Source organism: Pomacea canaliculata, linkage group LG2, assembly GCF_003073045.1.
Source record: "Pomacea canaliculata isolate SZHN2017 linkage group LG2, ASM307304v1, whole genome shotgun sequence".
Taxonomy (NCBI): Eukaryota; Metazoa; Mollusca; class Gastropoda; order Architaenioglossa; family Ampullariidae; genus Pomacea; species Pomacea canaliculata.
In genome coordinates this window covers 4,047,159-4,065,087 of record NC_037591.1, presented here as the reverse complement: position 1 = coordinate 4,065,087, position 17,929 = coordinate 4,047,159, and positions in this window count along the sequence as shown.

The window sequence follows — 17,929 nt, the reverse complement described above, 5'->3', positions numbered from 1 at the left end:
TTTATAGTTGCTTAGATCATTCCAGAATTATATGATAGACATCCAAAATTATATACCTCACCCTCCTGTGTTCACAATTGTAGGCTTTTGCTCAAGGATTAGAATATAATATATCCACTTTCAGAGTTTGATTTTTTTTTTCTGAATGAAAATGTACGATCGTAGTTTTGACTAGTTTTACCCGAACTGCCCCCTTGACACAGACAGAGAAACCTGCTTCAGGCCACAATCGATGTTCTGTCAAAGCTTTGTGATGGATGCTGCACATCCAGTCCTATGGTAGTTCAAGTAAGCAAACATCGCAGCCTCTTCAAAACCTCCGCCTGGCATCAGGCGCCGCGACTCGGGAGGTTCTTGTCTGGACAACTCTCCAGTCCTCCGATGTCCTCCGATGTCTCCACTTCTCAACTCGCGAGAGCCGGCGTTGTCCCGCACAAACACCGAGCAGACATTTGAAGAATGTAGTTCGATCACGTAGCCACTCTTGATTGTAAACAGAATCCAGACGATCCTGTGGTTGTTGTGAATGTGGCTCATGGTCACAAAGGGACTGGACACGTGACTGCTAAAATATTTAAAAAGCACCGCAGGATGTGAAAGCCATTGGGCTGGATATTGTCCTGTTTTGATTACAAAATAGTCTTTTACAATGAGGTCAATGCTTGTTGGCGAATAGCCTGTCTTTCACAGGAAACAATAAATAAAGAGGAGATGAAGGCAGAAAGAACCAACCATGGTTTATTATTCCAGTTTTCCCGAAAACATTTCCCGCCAACGGCAGTTTCTGAAGTATTCACAGCAAGGAAGAGTAATTTATGGTGAGATGAACCTATCCATAATCGTGAGATCACCGGTACCTAGGGACTCAGCACAAACTAAATATGAGACTGTTCTCAGGTTCAGAGTGGCATCAGAAAGCTCTGTAATTTAAAGATGCGGATAGATCATGGACTTCACATGTTGAATATCTGAGTCACAGCTGTAATATAAAGAGGAGAGAGAGAGTTGCGTGGCAGCTGACACCATCAGCTACTATTTCTGCAAAACCTCGCGCTCCCGCGCCGAACATGAGCTGTCAACCTGTCAAGATAGGAAAGGGGCATCAAGTACAAGTGTTTCAATGCATCGCTTCCTTGGAATCACTCCTACATAAGATTAACTCCAATTAAACGATCAATCCAAATTTGGCAAAAAATCACAGCTGGAAAAGTTTTCGACAAAAAAGCGATACGGAGGATGCCTGGCTCACCAAATAATAAAATTAACCATTTTAGGTGACGATCGCTGTGTGAAGGAAAGGTTAATGCCCTAGTTGTCGACCAAAGATAATCCTAGTCACCTTCTGTGGGTCACGTGTCAGGACCAAGCTGACGTCAGCAGTTTGGCATTAAAATAAATCATCGGCGTCCCACCCTCTGAAATGTGCAGCCGCGCTGCAGCTGATAAGAAGCTGCGTTTGACAGACATGCGGCGGGTGCAGATGAATCATAAAGACGCACTCACAGACGTCTCCCCCTCCCCACGCACTCACGCCCCATCACGTGCGCGCACGCAGAAGTGTTTCTGTTGATAAGGTGAGCCGTGCGCATGTGCGTGCGCACTCAAGCGAGAGGACGCGAGGGGAAAGATGCCATCAGGTGGGGGGATGAGGAGTTGCACATCAAAGGGAACTCCTTGTTGGCAGCATCAGCCGGGAGAGAGAAAGATGCTGAAAGTTGAAAGGTCGAGTGGAGCGTCGGTCCAACTCTGACATAACGTCTGTACACGGACACGCCTGATGAACACGTGATTCCCAGCTTCCCATTGGCTGAAGCCGTGGCAAGAAAATTTTAAAATAATATTAGTGAGGGTTTTTTTTTTTTGGTCATTCGTCCGATTTCATCTTAAAATGTCTCTTCATCTGCTCCTTCTATTCAACAAACCTTTATTAGCTGGGTACGGGGTACACCACCAGACTTTCTAGAGTCAAGACCTAACCGGATCACCAACTACTGAGCTTACGTGTGTTTAGCTTTTTTCAAGAATAAATCGTCTAGAAACCCTCTCACCTGGGCATCTTTTTTTTTAAAAATAATAATAATTATTATTATTATTATTTTTTTTTTAACGGATAATCAAATTTACAATCTTCAGAACTATATTTTTTAGGCAGCCAGTATGTCTCGAGAAGACAAACATTTATCTTGACAACGCCGGCCTTCGTAATCGATTGTCCGAGTTTTTCTAGTCTGACAGCCAGACCTGGCTGATCTTAGGGATGTTGTTGTCTTTATTTTCAGGATGTGAGAACAAATAAACAAGAGAAATGAGTGACATTCCCGCGAGCATCAGAGAACAGTTGGAGGTCTGACTGTTGCTGATTGAACATGAGTGACTAAAGTCTTGGCAACAAGTTAGCTTGGACTGTCATAAGTTTGGTGGTGAGGGTGGGTGTCCTTTCAACTTTACCTCTCACTCTTTCTTGTGTGCATGTGTGGACACAAAGCCGAGGATTTAGTTTACAATCCAAAAACTTCCTGACAATGAAGCTCTGCCACTTCTCCATCTCCCAATTTGTGTCAGTGTCAGAGAGGTCCTAATCAGGTTAATACCAAAAATGTGAGAGTTAATAAAAAAAAAATATCAATGCCGAAAGCTAGTTTCATTTGCGTGATTGCACTCAAGCACCTTGCAGGTATCAAGATTTGCTTCGGTAAAATATTGTGACATACTAATTAACATAATGCAAATGGCTTTGTTGCTTGCCTGTGGTAACAAAGGAACTAAGAGCAAACCTGTGTTCAAGCGGCATTATCCACACTTTTCCTCCCTCTCTCCCTGTGTGTGGCGCGTGGGTGTTTGTAGTGGGATTGTAGTGTCATCTACACCACCTTGCCTCACACCTGTTGCTGAATGTGTGGGTGGTGACTGCAGCTCAGCTTTTGTTTTGTTTTTCTCGGAGGATGAAGGGCGGAGTAGCCTTGACCTGTGAGTTCACGCCCTTTGAGGGAGATGTAAACTGTAAACAACAGTCCTCCGAGCCCTGAGGTGTCAACTAATGTCATAAGTCGGTCAGCCCTGCAAACAGGTGACCATGCAGGTAAAGGGCAGTGGTCCACATTCTGTACCTAGTCGTCACATCTTATCAACCAAGTAAAGCTCTTTTGGTCTTCTTTGTATTCTTCACAGTTGGACACAAAGAAAGGAAACGTAAAGTAAATAAAAATAGTTTCCTTACAAACAGTCTTGGGGAAGCTGATAGCCTGATGTTTAAATCACTGTTGTCTGAATCTGAACTGTCCTAGTCGACCCAGCTGTCGGAATGGGCATCTGACTCCATGAAGTGTTGGAGAGGGTACAATAGAGATGATGTGGGCACAGCTCGGGTAGTGGGGTAGAAACAATGAATCAGAAAAAATAAACTAACACCTTATTCCCAAACAACCTAAAAGAAAACAAAAGGACAGAAAGAAAATAAAAGTAACAAATACAAAGTCCTACATCTTCACCTGCCAACCTGTCCACAGGTGTAAATATCGTCTGCACCTTTTTGTTGTAAGGGTTGTGTATCAGAGCTTGTATTGTTTTTGTTTGTTTCTCCATTTAACTCTCTCTGATCTCTCTTCTGCAAAAGGCTCGATGAACTTTCGTGACTAACGGTGCAACTGCGGTTGCCGCTCATCCTCTGAACGCCGGAAGTGGCGGCCATTGTTTGTGTGTTCAAGTCTCTGTTGTTGTTGTTGGATCATTCATCATAACTTGGTTCGTGCGCACTTGAAATGCTTCATACTTTCTCCCGGCTCCACTGCCTGCCTCTGTCTTTCCTTCTTGTCTGCCAGTCGTCTTTCACTTCGAGCTGCACTGGCTTACCTCACGTGCAGGTGTTGTGTGTATACCTTGTTGACATACCTTGTTGTTTGTTTCTTGATTTTTGTTTACTTTTATCAAATAAGTTCTCTGACCTCTCAATATATAAACGATATTCGCTCCAGAAAATCAAAAAGTGAAGTATGACAATTTAATTTCAGAAATGTACACAAGACTTACTTTTATCCAGAGAAACCTTATCTTGTTCACATTCCATAGAAACCTGATCTTACTGAGTAGAAATGTATTTTCAAGCAAGAAGTGCTGCTTCTGAGAAACCTGATCTTATGGAGCTAGGAATGCCTTCTAGGCGGGAGATGATCCTCGTCTCTCTCCGTTTCAAGCATCTTGTCGACGATTCTTTCATCCCTTTTCATCCTTATCGAGGTTCTCTTTACATCTCCTGTTACCATGGTAGCCGTTACGTATGACACACAGTGCCATTTAGTTCTATAGGTGTAATGAAGATCGCTTGCTAGAGACCTCACATGTTTTAAAATTAATTATACTTACTACTCAGTGAGTGGCGGCTGCTGAAATTTCATTTCCAGAAACTCCTAAATGTTAGAGGACAAAAGTGTGATATACTTTGTTTATTCAATTTTATGCGCCGCTGTGAAACCGATTCTATTTAATAATTTAATGTCATAATAACCAGATATTTTCAGATGCAGAATTTAACTGACTGATCGAAGATTGCATGTAATGGCAAGACCTTCCACTGTCTTCCTTTTATCATCACAGGTCAGCGCAGAGAGTGTGACTTATCTTGGTGATGATGTTGCGAGCTACGGGAGCACAAATTAAATTTAAATTAATCAGAGACTCCACTGCCAAGATAACTGTTTGGGGAGCAGGCACACACATTGTTATGTCATTGTCCGTTAAGAAGAAAAGAAGAGAGAAGGCATATGCAAACTCTACCGTCTCCATTCTCTCGTAAAGTCTCGTGATTATCATAAAAGCTTAAATAACCAACGCACATCAAGAAATGTAGCATAATGCCTCAATTTAGGTCTGAGAACAGTGAAAGGGTAACAGAGAGAGAGAAAGAAATAAAAAATAAAAAGAGATAGATGAATCAGTAACCTCTATCCCACCGCGGAGTCTGGCGATCCTCACAAAGACTTAATAACAAACACGTGTTCAGACATTTTTCTCATTTGTATAAGTCGCATCGTCTGTTCCTGTGGTACCTGGCGCCCTTGTTTTGATTAGGTAGCCAGTCAGACACTACTTTATTGTTGTTTTGATTACTAAACCGTTCTCTATCACCCCCACTCTCTCTCCCCCTCTTTCTCTCTCGGAGGATATTATATTAACCGACTTATTCAAAAGAAGGCCGGCGGGACTGCACCCGAGGAAGAAATCGTTCGACTTTCTGTTGATTTTGCCTTCTCCGTATTTTCATCCTTCTTCCAGAATCGATTCTTTCTCTCTCTCTCACACACTCGAGACATTTGCTGGCACAGACTTTACAGTGTTTTATCATGTTGTTCACACGATCGCCGAGGGTGATTTACAGATTACATATATTAGTATTTGAAGACATCGCTTCAAAAGCTACCTGACATTATAGTGACAGTATAATCTGCTTTATTGTCGACACGTACAGAGAAAATCTCTTCAGAAGACATGATGGGCGGAGGGTGGAAGTCTGCCAAGTAGGACAAGTCGTGTAACCGACAAACTCCTCCGACAGTTTCAAGCGGTGCAGCAGGCACGACGACGTCTGCAGCGACGACACGGTTCTTTACTCCGGTTGAGGAGTGGGATGGGTTTGGGGGTGGGTGAGGAGAGGGAAGCTATCGATGTTATTACTTTTTTTTTTTTTTGCCGACAGACGGCGCGCTGACCTCAGGGTCAGTTTTACAAGTCACGTGCACTTCATGTATTGACGTCATAGATGTACTCAAAGTCGATGCCACGTGTATCACTTACATATTAGCTGAAATGTCAGCTAACACACACACTCTTTCTCTCCCGTTTACAAACACAAAGAATATACTCACGCACACACGCAAGCGCGCTCCCACGCACACAGATGTCACCCACTAACTCTTCACACGCACAAGTGGCCTGTATAAGGGTTTACCTACATTCCTGTTGCTGATGGATACAACAAAAAAATGGGATGAGAAAAACGTGCATTTGCCCACGGAGTCGGTTCCATTTTTAGTGCTCACCCACGTCCCTCTGGATCCTGGGCTAAGGAAACAACTCTTGGGAGGAGAGAGACAACTGAAGTAAGGGCAAGGCTGATCATGGAGGGTCGTGCGAGTCGAGTTGCAACTGCTGCTTCAGACACCCTGTTTCCCTGGTCCATTGACAGAACATCCCCTCTCCTTGTGTTCTCTTCCCACCAACACCTACCCTACCTACCCTACCTACCCCACCGCCCATGGTTCTCTCAGCCAGTGGATACACAAGACAATGGCGTCCCTGTCTGAGCAGAGATTAGTTTTGTTTGTTTAGATATGGTCTTGAGTTAGCAGCTTACACAGTGTCAGACCCCCCGATGTTCTGATTATTGTAACAGTTAAAGAATGGAGAAAATATCCGTGAGAAGGAAGAAAAAAGTGAAATAAAAGAGTGAATTCAAGCGATGTCCCGGTGGAAGTTTGGTTTGATTGAAACAGAATGCAAGAGCTTCTCCCCGAGGAGGAAAAAAACAAGTCAGTTAATTTTCCGATGATGTCTCATAAAATTTGTTTTAAAGGGGTCTTGGCCAGGGCAGATACTCACTTCTCTAAAATTTATGGTTTACCTAAAAAATGCTGATTTTTTTTTTAAGTTCAGTAAGTTCATCTAAACTCGTCTGCTAGAAGTTATAAAACCCTGAAGAAAATTCTAGGGAAGAGATTTCTGTAGCTAAGTGCTAGGCTTCTGAAGTCTGTAGCACATCGAAGTATCATACAGTCTCGGTTACTGGAGGGTTCTAGTCTCGTAGCCACAAACCCATAATTATATACAGCTTGCCTTTGTAATGAAAAGCTCAAATACTGTAAAATAATTAGAGTATTGCATGACTACACTTCATTGTGCTCAAAAGTTCAGATATCACATGTTCGTAACCTGTTTCAAATTCGAAAGATGAAACGGTAGACGTTTGTTAGCTCCTCCTGTCTAACTGTGATATCAAGTGAACATTGTTCATTGGCCTGTTTCAGATATAACAGCCAAATAACAAAACCTGTTTTTGTTTACTTGTCAAATCATGACAAAATATGCAATGAAGGTCATTTTTAAAAAATGTTTTAATTTCTTCGGTTTTGCATTCAGGCATTGACTGCTTCGTCAGCTGTTACTATTACAGATTTGTTTCAAGCGCGCGCGCACACACACACTTGTATATGCGAGGATACACACCATCAGTACAAAGGAAAACAAAACATTAATCAGAATACATCATACATGGATATTTGGAAAATTTGCCTACTCACCAGAGCGTCACGTGGGGTGTCCCAGGACTCGGCGTCCCACCCGAGGTGTCCCAGCTGCCACTAGCGCCAGAAACCACAGAATCCCGCCAACCACTTACTTTCTGTGAACTTATCTTTTTAAGACTTCCTTTCTCGTGCACGTCACGAGTCACGTGATAGCAGGCTCCTGCTCGTAGTCAGTTTTGCATCGGTCCCGTCATCACTGGCTCTGCTTGCACCCCACCCCACCTTGCCACCCAAACACTCTGTGGAGTGGGGTAGGGGCGGAGGAGATGGGTGGCTGCGGGTTGCAAGCTACTCTTCGATCTGCGGGTGAGCCGGAGAAATGCCAGGCAGGGCTGGAAGTGAAAATTCAGCAACTTGTTACCCTGGCCTGTCGGTACGAGTGACAATGCCTCCTCCAGGGAAGTTGCCTGGCATGGACCGTTGCCTTAACGACAGAGGGCGCTCGTTCTTGTCAACAAGCGCGCGGAAAGTGGAAACTGGCGCCGATGCTGTTTGTTCAGCTGTTACTCATATCCCCCTCCATGTGTCTGTGAGAGAGAGAAATGTATATTCCTGCTTCAGATTAGATGAGATGGAATGCTGAAGTGATGGCCGAAACTTTCCTGTCGCGGTGTTGAAGACCGTTGTCATGTAACCGTTGAAATAAAAACTTAATCAAAACATGTAAACATTCTTAACTTCATCAAGCAGCAACAGGACCATTACCTCCCTGTTTACACTGATTCCCCTTCTGCTGAGGGTCAATGCGTCCAGCAATGGACACAGAAACGAAGTTTTCACTCAGAGATAATTGAGTCCCCCCCCCCTCGTCTTCCTCACTGGTTCCAGAGCTTGAGAGTCTGTGGAAGGGCTTGGAAAGCAAGCTGACGGAGCTGATACGTATTAAGATAATGTCAGATTCAGGTCGTGATAAAGAGGAGAATCATGCAGCGACTAGGGGGCAGAATTAGTCCAAAGCACTTGAATCTGGCCCTGGACGCTGGCCGAGAATGTTTTAAGGTATCCTGGTCTTTGTGCAGGACGAAGGCTGCCATAAACTTCTGTTTGCAAAGCTTTCTCATCTCCTGCGCTTCTTCCCCTGGAGTGGCCTGACGGGAAGGGAAACCCTCACTGGCTTCCGGTGACGACCAGAAAGGAACCCCCACTGGCTTCCGGTTTGAGGCCTGCACGACATGATGATAGAGGTGAAGGTGATGACAACCACTCAGTAACAGAAGCGAATGGTTGCCATCTCGTGCAGTCCTCGCGACCTCAGCGCGTGGGGTCGTTGACCTGAGCGGTCATCAAAGGCTAATGAGGCAATGGCATTGACCAGTGTCTAAAACATGTAGCCATGTACTTGCGTGCCCTGCTAAAGTCCCAAACACATTATATTGGTTATTTATGAAGTTTCTAGAAATTCGGAACATTCAGATCACCGCAAGCCTGGAAGGCGCCATGGTTCTTCCATCTGACAGAGTCTGTGGCCTGTGACAGTAAACGAAAATAAGAAAGCAGCTAAAGCTTTTATTTACTTATTTTAACAAAGACTTGACAGGATCTTTTGAATGAGGAATTGTTTAACATTTCTAGAAGACCTGTAGTGTTTGTCATCTGTAATTTATGTCCGCTTCCAAAGTAACTGATGGACAAACAACTGCGCCTTACTTTGCAATATTCTTCTCGACAGAAACACAAGCTTCTTTCAGAGTTTGGAGAAAAAAACAACATCAAAAGGCACAGCTTAACAAATCTTCCTGTTTTGCATAGTTTGCTGAGCGAACCGGTGCACATTGTGAATGAGCTCTTTGCTTGCTGCAGACGATAAACCATCTCCCGTCAGTCGCTCTGATAATGGCGTCCTGCCTCCAACAGTCACAACGACGATCAGTTAAGATGTTATTCACTATTGGAAATCGTCTGTCCCTCGCACACTCTTCACTGCTGTGTGTGTGAGAGAGAGCATCCGGGGACTTGCAGGAGTTGGCTACAGAGAAAGAGAGGGGAGAGAGAGAGGTGGATAGAGAGAAAAGGAGAGAACAAATCTCATCTTCTCTCGTTCTCTCAGTGCCGGAGCGCGCGTTCACTCAATCGATGATTGTATCAAAGGATTCAAAAGTCTGGACATGCATGACTGCGCATGTCTGCGTGTGAAAATAAGGTGTGCGATTGGTTGAGTGCAAGTTGGTGTATGGGTGCTGTGATGTTGCACGAGGATTAGCGCACGCGTTCATGGGGAGGAGAGAGAGAAGGAGAGAGGATGGAGAGAGTTGCGCGTGCATGCGTGTGAGGTGTGTGTGGGGTGGGGAAGGGGTAGCAATGGGAAAGGGTGGGTAGAAGGCAGTCACGTGGCTTGCAGGATCATCGTGTTTACATGCAGCGCTGCCGTGCTGAGTGTCACATCTACTGGGTGAATGAGCCGTTTTCTTTTCGCAGGGTTGGTAATGGGAGCGGAGAGGGAAGGAGTGTGGGGAAAGGAAGGAACTGAAAATAGCACAGAGCTCCACCGAGTCTCAGCTTGCAGTAGCTTGGGCTGCAGCGGTCACATGTCCAGGATGAAGGTTGTTTTGTCTTCTAATAAAGCACCAGCCACACATCAAAGGGAGGAGGGCACAATCCACGTCTACTGATGTAATGGTGTGTTCCTGCCTTGGCGGTCTCCCTATAATTACAGTTCTCTCTAGGCTGGTGGCATTTCTGTCTGACCAGATCAGACACATATTTGCTTACGTGTATTATTTTTAAATATATTTATGTATAAATGTGACTCGCCATCGTAAAATCAGTCAACCTATACAGCAGTTTGGTAGCAGAAGGCCCGGAAAGGGGATTAGGGTCAACTTACTGCAGTTTCGTTTTTTGTGAAAATTTTCCTTTAGCATTTAAAAAAAATGATATTGTTATGTGAAAATAGAAGTGAGAAATGGGTCTTAAATTCTATCTATCTATTCCTCTTCGTGCATCAGGTTGCACATAAGGCCTCAACCAGAGTCCGCCACCGATGTCGATCTGCTGAAACCCGCTCTAGGTGACCCCATGTCCAGCCCTTTCCCTTCATCTCCCTTTCCACTGTTCTTCTCCAAGTTTCCTTTGGGCGGCCTCGTTTTCTTCGGCCGTCTGGAGTCCATCGTAGGGCGACTCTGGAAAGGTCTGCTGTCTGCTGGCGGAGCACATGTCCAATCCATCGCCAACGCTTCGTTGAACCTGTGTGGTGATGGACTCGGTTTCAGTTCTTCGGTGGAGTTCTTCGTTGCTGATGGTATTTGGCCAAAAGATGTTAAGTATGCGCCTGAGGCATCTGTTTTGGAAGACGTCAAGCTTGTTACTGATGGTTTTGGTCATCTTCCAGGATTCTGATCCGTAAAGGAGGGTGCTGATCACATTTGACTTGAAGATTCTCAGTTTGATCTTCTGGCTGATGTTTTTTTGCCTTCCATGTGCTCCTGAGTGAGGCGAAGGCCTGGCTGGCTTTCGCCAGTCGGGCTCGAATCTCCACCTCCGCATCCCCGGTGTTTGACATTTTGGACCCAAGATAGGTGAAACTGTCAACTTCCTCAATCTCTTCTCCATTTAGTTTGATGCGTCTTGGACTCTGGCGTTCACTCTCATACTTTTCGTTTTCTTTGTGCTGACCTTCAAGCCAAGGTTTCCAGCTGTTTCTGAGAATGCCTTTGTTTTTTCATGCATGTCTTGGTGGCGGTGTGACAGCAGGGCAATGTCATCAGCAAAGTCCAAGTCTTCCAGCGTTGTTGTTGCTGTCATAGTCATGGTCCATCTGATCCCTCTCCTCTCACTGTCGGTGGAAGTCTTCATGATCCAGTCCATGGCCAGGATGAAGAGGAACGGCGACAGAATGCAGCCCTGCTTCACCCCGGTACTGACGTTGAAGGGGTCTGTGAGCTCCGTGTCACAGACAACCTGGGATTTGAAATCGCTGTACAGCATTGCAATGACCTGAACAAGTTTTGCAGGGACTCCGTAATGCCTCAGGATTCTTCCATAAGGACTCGCGGTGGATGCTGTCAAAAGCCTTCTCCAGGTCGATGAAATTGATGTACAGCGGTGTGTTCCATTCGTTGCTCTGCTCCAGAATCTGTCGCAGAATGAAGATGTGTTCAGAGCAGGATCGCCCAGGGCGAAATCCTGCTTGCTGTGGTCGGAGGTCTTTCTCAAGAGTTGCCGTCAGTCTTGACAAAACAATCTTGCTGAAGACCTTGCTGGTGAGGGAAAGAAGTGTTATGCCCCTCCAATTATTGCAGTCTCCAAGATCTCCTTTCTTGGGTAACTTGAAGATGAGCCCTGTCTTCCAAGCAACAGGGAGCTGCCCTGATTCCCAAACTTGCTTGAAGATTTCAGTCAGCTTGGGAGCTGTCACATTTATATCTGCTTTCAACATCTCTGCTGTTATTCCATCTGCACCTGGTGCTTTGCCGCTCTTCATTGTCTTGACTGCTGCTGTCACTTCTTCCAGGCTTGGTGGGTCTGTGCAGATGTCAAGGTCTATAGCTGCTGGCTGGATGTCTGCAAGCTGAGGGGGATCTGGTCTGTTCAGAACCGACTCAAAATGTTCCTTCCAGCGCTGTAGTTTTTCTGCCTCTCCCTCGATGACATTACCGTTCACGTCTTTCACTGGCACATCACTGTTCTTAAACCCGTTGTTTAGCTGTTTGTTTATCTTGTACAGTGTCTTCAGGTCATTTTTACTTGCTGCATTTTCTGCTTCATCTGCCAGTTTCTCTATGTAGAATCTTTTGTCGGTTCTTGCCATCCTCTTTACCTCTTTGTTTAGTTTTGCATATCTTTGTCTGAGTTGTTCTTTCAGGCGTTCAGATCTGGTGCTGTTGCTTCTTTGTTTGGCTGACTTTCTCTCTTCTATCTTCTTCCATGTCTCTTCTCTGATCCACTGTTCTTTCTTTTTCCGTTGGAAGCCCAGTATTTTCTCTCCTGATTCCTGTAAGACTCGATTGAAGTCGTCTAAGGTCATCTCTTGTTGGTCTCCTAGTGCTTGGAACCTGTTCTTTACTTCCATAGCAAAAGCCCTTTCGATGACTGGATTTTTCAGTTTGCCAGAGTCCACTCTCTGCTGACGTGTCTGTTTTCCTCGTGATCGACGTAGCTTCAGAGAAACTGTGCTATCACAAGAGTGTGGTCACTGGCAATGTCTGCTCCTCTGTAGGCTCTAACATCTTGAAGTGAGCTCCTCCATTTTCGGTTGATGATGACATGGTCTATCTGGTTCTTTGTGCTCCCATCTGGTGATGTCCATGTTGCCTTGTGGATGTCTTTGTGTGGGAAGAGTGTGCCACCATCAGTAGGTTGTTTTCTTCACAAAAGTCTGCCAGTCTCTCTCCGTTGTCATTGATGGTTCCGATTCCATGTTTGCCCATGACATGCTCCCTGCAGGTGTTGTCACTTCCCACCTTGGCATTGAGATCGCCGATGATGAGCAACATGTCGTGGGCTGGAACGCTCTCTGAGGCTGCCTGGAGCTGATCGTAAAAAGCATCCTTGTCTTCTGCTCAGAGTCATTTGTTGGTGCATAGCAGGCTAGCACTGTCAGCTTGGTGTACTTTGAATGGAATCTTGCTCTCAAAAGCCTAGGTCCATAAGGCTTCCATTCCAGCAGTGCCTTTTCCGTTTTCTTGTTGAGGAGTAGAGCTACTCCTTCAGAGTGCTGAGTGTCTGATCTTCCTGAGAACAAGATGGTATGTCCTGACGCTAGTCTCCTCTTTCCCGTGCCGGTCCATCTGACCTCACTGACTCCCAGGATGTCCAAGTTGTAGTTGTCAAACTCCTTGACTAGTTGGAGCATCCTGCCAGTCTGGTACAAGGTCTGGACGTTCCAGCACCCACCCTCAACTTTTGCCTCGGCTTCAGTAAATCCACTGTCGGGGCGCCAGCTCCCTTTCGGTTTGGCTGTCGTCCGTCATTAGTCCAGTCACCTGGTGTGCTTCATTACCTCCGCCATCTGTGACGAGTTCTCTGGTTTTAGTTTCTGTAACATACTTTTTTTTACATGGTGGGGTTGTTAGCCCTACCACAACCTAATTTACCTCTAGGTGAGGTGTCCACCTTAGTCGCCTCTTACGACATGCCTGGCTGGATGGCAGGGACCCTATTCTTACAATGCTTGCTAGGCAAGCATACCCCGGGGTCCCACAGGGGGGGTCTTAAATTACATTATAATTAAGGTACCAGACAGCAGTCAGTCCCTGTTTTCCCAGGAAAATGACGAAATCGAAATTCAAAAGATGTGTTTGGTACTGTATCCCTGTCAGAGCCCCATCATATTGTACTTACCAGAAAGCCCGGTGTCTGTATTTTCGATCTAATTGAAATATTAACAAATCATGACATTTTTCTTAAAACTCTACACCAGACACCAACTCCTGGCTTTGAGAACGTGGCACACCAATCCATCTCTGTGCAAGACCCTACACGAGGTGGACATTCATCATCGCCGCAGCACCGACGGAGCTGTAACATGAACTCCTGGCGACCACAGACGACGTCTTCGACATCACCTCCCTGCTGGTGACGACAGTCTGCCTACTCAGGCACATACTGCAGATCGACGACTGTTCTCTGTCTCAGGCACACACTGCTATCCTCAGCATACAAGACTGTATTCAGAACTCAGCTGATCGTCTAGTTTTCTGGAATCGCAAATATGAACATGTCTCATCACTTCTTTCCTTTCTTCATTGGCTACCAGTTGAAGGTAGAATAGACTACAAGCTATCACCTCTATGCTATGGATTCTTTGAAGGCTTCTCCCCCACTACTTTTGCTGAAATCTTGTCTGTCCACACTTCTGTCTGAAACCTTGGCTCATCAAACTGCCGCATTCGATCCTCCCTCCCACAAAGACAGCCACACACGGACAACGGACATCCTCCCTCTGAGCTGCTAAGCAGTGGAATTCTCGTCCTCATCACATTCACCACTCGGACTACAAGGCTACATTCACACGCTCTCTGAAAACATATCTGTTCACTAAGTACTAACCCTGAATTACTATCTTAACTCCCTGGCAATACTGCCATGCTAACCATCATGTAATGACTCCATCTTACGCTATTTATAGTATCTACATCCCTTCATACATCCCTTCGTACATCCATTGATGTACGCTCTGCTCTTGGACCTCATCTTTATGTTGTTAAGTGTCTGTACATAGTTCACTGTTCACGGGCTGTTATCTTTCATTTATCATTATTGATCTGTGCAGAGAGTTCGACCTGTCTTGGTCGGGATGGTGCGCGATATAAGTACACATTATTATTATTATTACAATAAATGGGTATAAATTAGATATGAATTGGTGAAATGACATAAGTGGGTAAAAAGGGACGTAAATAGGTAAAAACGGACATAATGATTAAAAATATTACATAAATGGGAAAGAGGGGAGATAAATGTGTAAAAAGGGACAAAAATGGGGGAAAGGGAGTTAAATGGGCAAAAAAGGAGATAAATCGGTAAAATAGGACATATATTTCAGGATTGAAGTGCTGTTCAACAAATGGTTCATAGTAAAGGGTTATGTCGTCCAACACAGCTCATTTCTTTCCGGGAGGTCAGAGGTCGCTCTGTCTGCTGCGGTACGTAACCTTATTTCCTACAGAAAAAAATCGCAGGGTTAGTCGGTTAAGTTCGATGAATTTCAGAAAGGCACGGAAGAGTGTTCAGGCTATACCCAGCAGTAATATATATATAACGAAAAGTGGAGAAACGAAACTACATATTTCAGAAACAGAATCGACAGACCTGTGCCGAGGCTAGAAGTCGGACAGACACTTTCTAAGGATTGCTTGGCAAGCAAACTCCACATTTCACTTTCCGTTAAAAGTAGAAAAAAAAAAGAAAGAAACACTAGTTTTCACAATTTCAAGACAACTTCGGCTTGGGTTGACAGCTGCTGAATGAGGATAGCTATGAATTTTGCGGGACTCTTGACATCGTTGTCGAAGCTGCAGAAAGAGGGCATGGCTATGAATCGAGCAAAAATGTGGACATCGCTCTGAATGTCGCCAGTGTGTAAAAGCAAGGCTGCGCTCGACAAAAACATTTCATGAATCATGTGGCTTGAATAGCGAGGATTGATGAAGGTCTGCAAGAAAAATTGTCTGGGTGCGCTTGTTTAGCGGGCAAGATGCGCGGCTGGGGTAAAGAGGTCGGCAAGGGAGCTCGATGATTTTGGAAATGTAGTATTAAAAAAAATTGAACAGAATTTAGAAACGCCAAAAAAAGTGAGCCAGCGATCCATCCATCCACCGACCCATCCAGTCAGTTCGTCCATGCTCTCTGGTCAGTACACGATGGGCTGCGGCAAGGGCGAGCGGCGATGGTGTGCCGCGCGGCAATGACCCCTCACCCCGTTTTGTTTCCTTTCTGTCGTCACGAGGTCACGTGAGGGCACGCACCGAAACAGCGGTCCTCCCTTTATTGATTATGAGCACCTCTTCTTTGAAAATAAACGGCGATGAAGCTCTGGTGAACGGACATGAGTCATCCTCAGACATACATTTTCCTCCGGCTCACTCCCCCTTCCCTTGCGTCGTCTCCCCCAAGCTCCAGTCCTAGAATCAGAGGAAACATATGCACGTGTAGCGATGCACGTCTACCCTTGTCGTCGAGGCTTCGCGATGCGCCAGGAAGATTAACGAGGCAACACCTCATCGAATTCCGCTCTCGGAGGTCAAGGTTCAGTGCCAGTCCTGGTGTGAACGTTCATGGCTCTGCGCGTGTCTGTGCGCTCATTCACACTCGTGCATCCCCGTCAGATCGGGTGTTATCTTGGCAAATCTGATGTTTGCACTCACTACATCTTGATGGTGTGCAGCAGGAGAGGATGAGAGCACAGCGTTCCGGCTAACTTACCGCCATTCGTCTGTCGTCGAGGCTTGCATCAAGTTTGAAAAATGGGAGAGAACTCGACGAAGACCTGACATGCGCACTTGCTCACAGTGAATCGATTTTTTAAACGTGTGATTTCTGAACATTATTATAATATATATTATAATATAAATATTTTCAAGAATTATGTACTGTCTAATAGTAGCTAAATGATTGAACACGTGGCGTATGATCAGGGCTCATAGTCTGTACTCAAACACTTGTTAGAAGCGCCACTGCCAACATACCCGACCTTAGATGTCTGGTCTACTCACCGCCACCCTTACCTTCAAGACGATCGCCTTTACATTTACCTGTAAATGAGTGACGTATGGTCAGGAAAGACAAATGTCTAGATTCACTCAGGTGAACTCTCCTCGGTGGGAGCTGATGCTAGTGGGGAGGAGTGGCTTTAGAGGGAGTAGGTGCACACACACACACACAGAATGAAAATGACCGTGTTCGTGGCATATAACTGCCTCGGGAGAGGAAGGAAGTGGAACAGAAGCCAGCTGTTTATTCATCCCGCCTCATCTCTTGCTTAAACTTTAACGCATGCCAGAGTTATCTGCACAGGCAGTTGGGCGAGTCGCCGAGCTCATACCCCTTCTTGTTCGAACACTGCAATCTAAACAGTTTCCAAACTAGCTTGGCATTTGGCTGGCAGCCGTCTGCTGTCCTCCATGGCTGCTGGTGTAGCAACGAACCGGAAGTTAAAATACCCCGCAGGCAGCAGTCAACCGGAAATGGACTCGTCTGGGAGCAAACAGACCCAGATGTGGCTACGACCCTGGAGGTTTCCAGTCTCCCTGGGACCAAGGCCATGGGCTGTGGACCTCGATTCTTTAAAAGTATTTGCAGAGTTTGTAGGCGAGATTCACATGTTTAGTTCTCGTTGTGAAATCTCATTGTACAAGGAGTATTAGTCGAGAAGAATGTTTCAATCCACGTAAGACAGGTAAGGAAGATCAGAGCAGAAGACTGTTGAAGATCCAGTAGGACACGAAAGTCTTTCAAGAAGTGTTACAAATCCCATTATTTCTGACAATCCAGAAATATCAGATCTCATTGATGCTACTTGGCTTCACTTTCCTCCAACATTCACTTACATATATTTCTGTTTGAAAATTTTTTCTCTTGTACATATGCAAATGGCAAAATGACCGGAGCATCCTACTGGCACCAGTCAAGGGATGTAAGAATGAACACAAATATCCGAAGGTGTCTATCATTGACGCCATTTATGTATGAACACATCGTCGTCTTGGCAAGATACAAACACAAATCATAATAACCATATAAAACTGACCTTAGAAGTATCGTGTAGAATGCTACCTAGAAGTTTTGTGAATAAAGTAAGCGCTATTCAGAAAGGTATTCAGAAAAGGTTGAACCCCGATGTATTTTTCAATACACTGTAAACTTGTTCATGTGTATGTGTATCAACATACAGTCAAGTGACTTACCTTGTTTCCGACTCCACACTGCCCTCCCACCTCTTTCTCTCTCTGATACTTAATCATCCATCCACTCCTTTCCATTTCACCTACCGAACCACACAACCATTAAAGATGTCAATCAATTCAATTATGTGTCTTGAGACACGCGTGCACCAGGTAACCCTGATCCAACTGACGGTAAAGAACATGTGCACTTAACAGATTTTTTTTTTAATTATCGCGAAGCCGAATGCCTTTACACTCCTCGATCGTTTCTCACCTACATTCTACCCGCCGATGCTCCCAGTGCGCATGCTC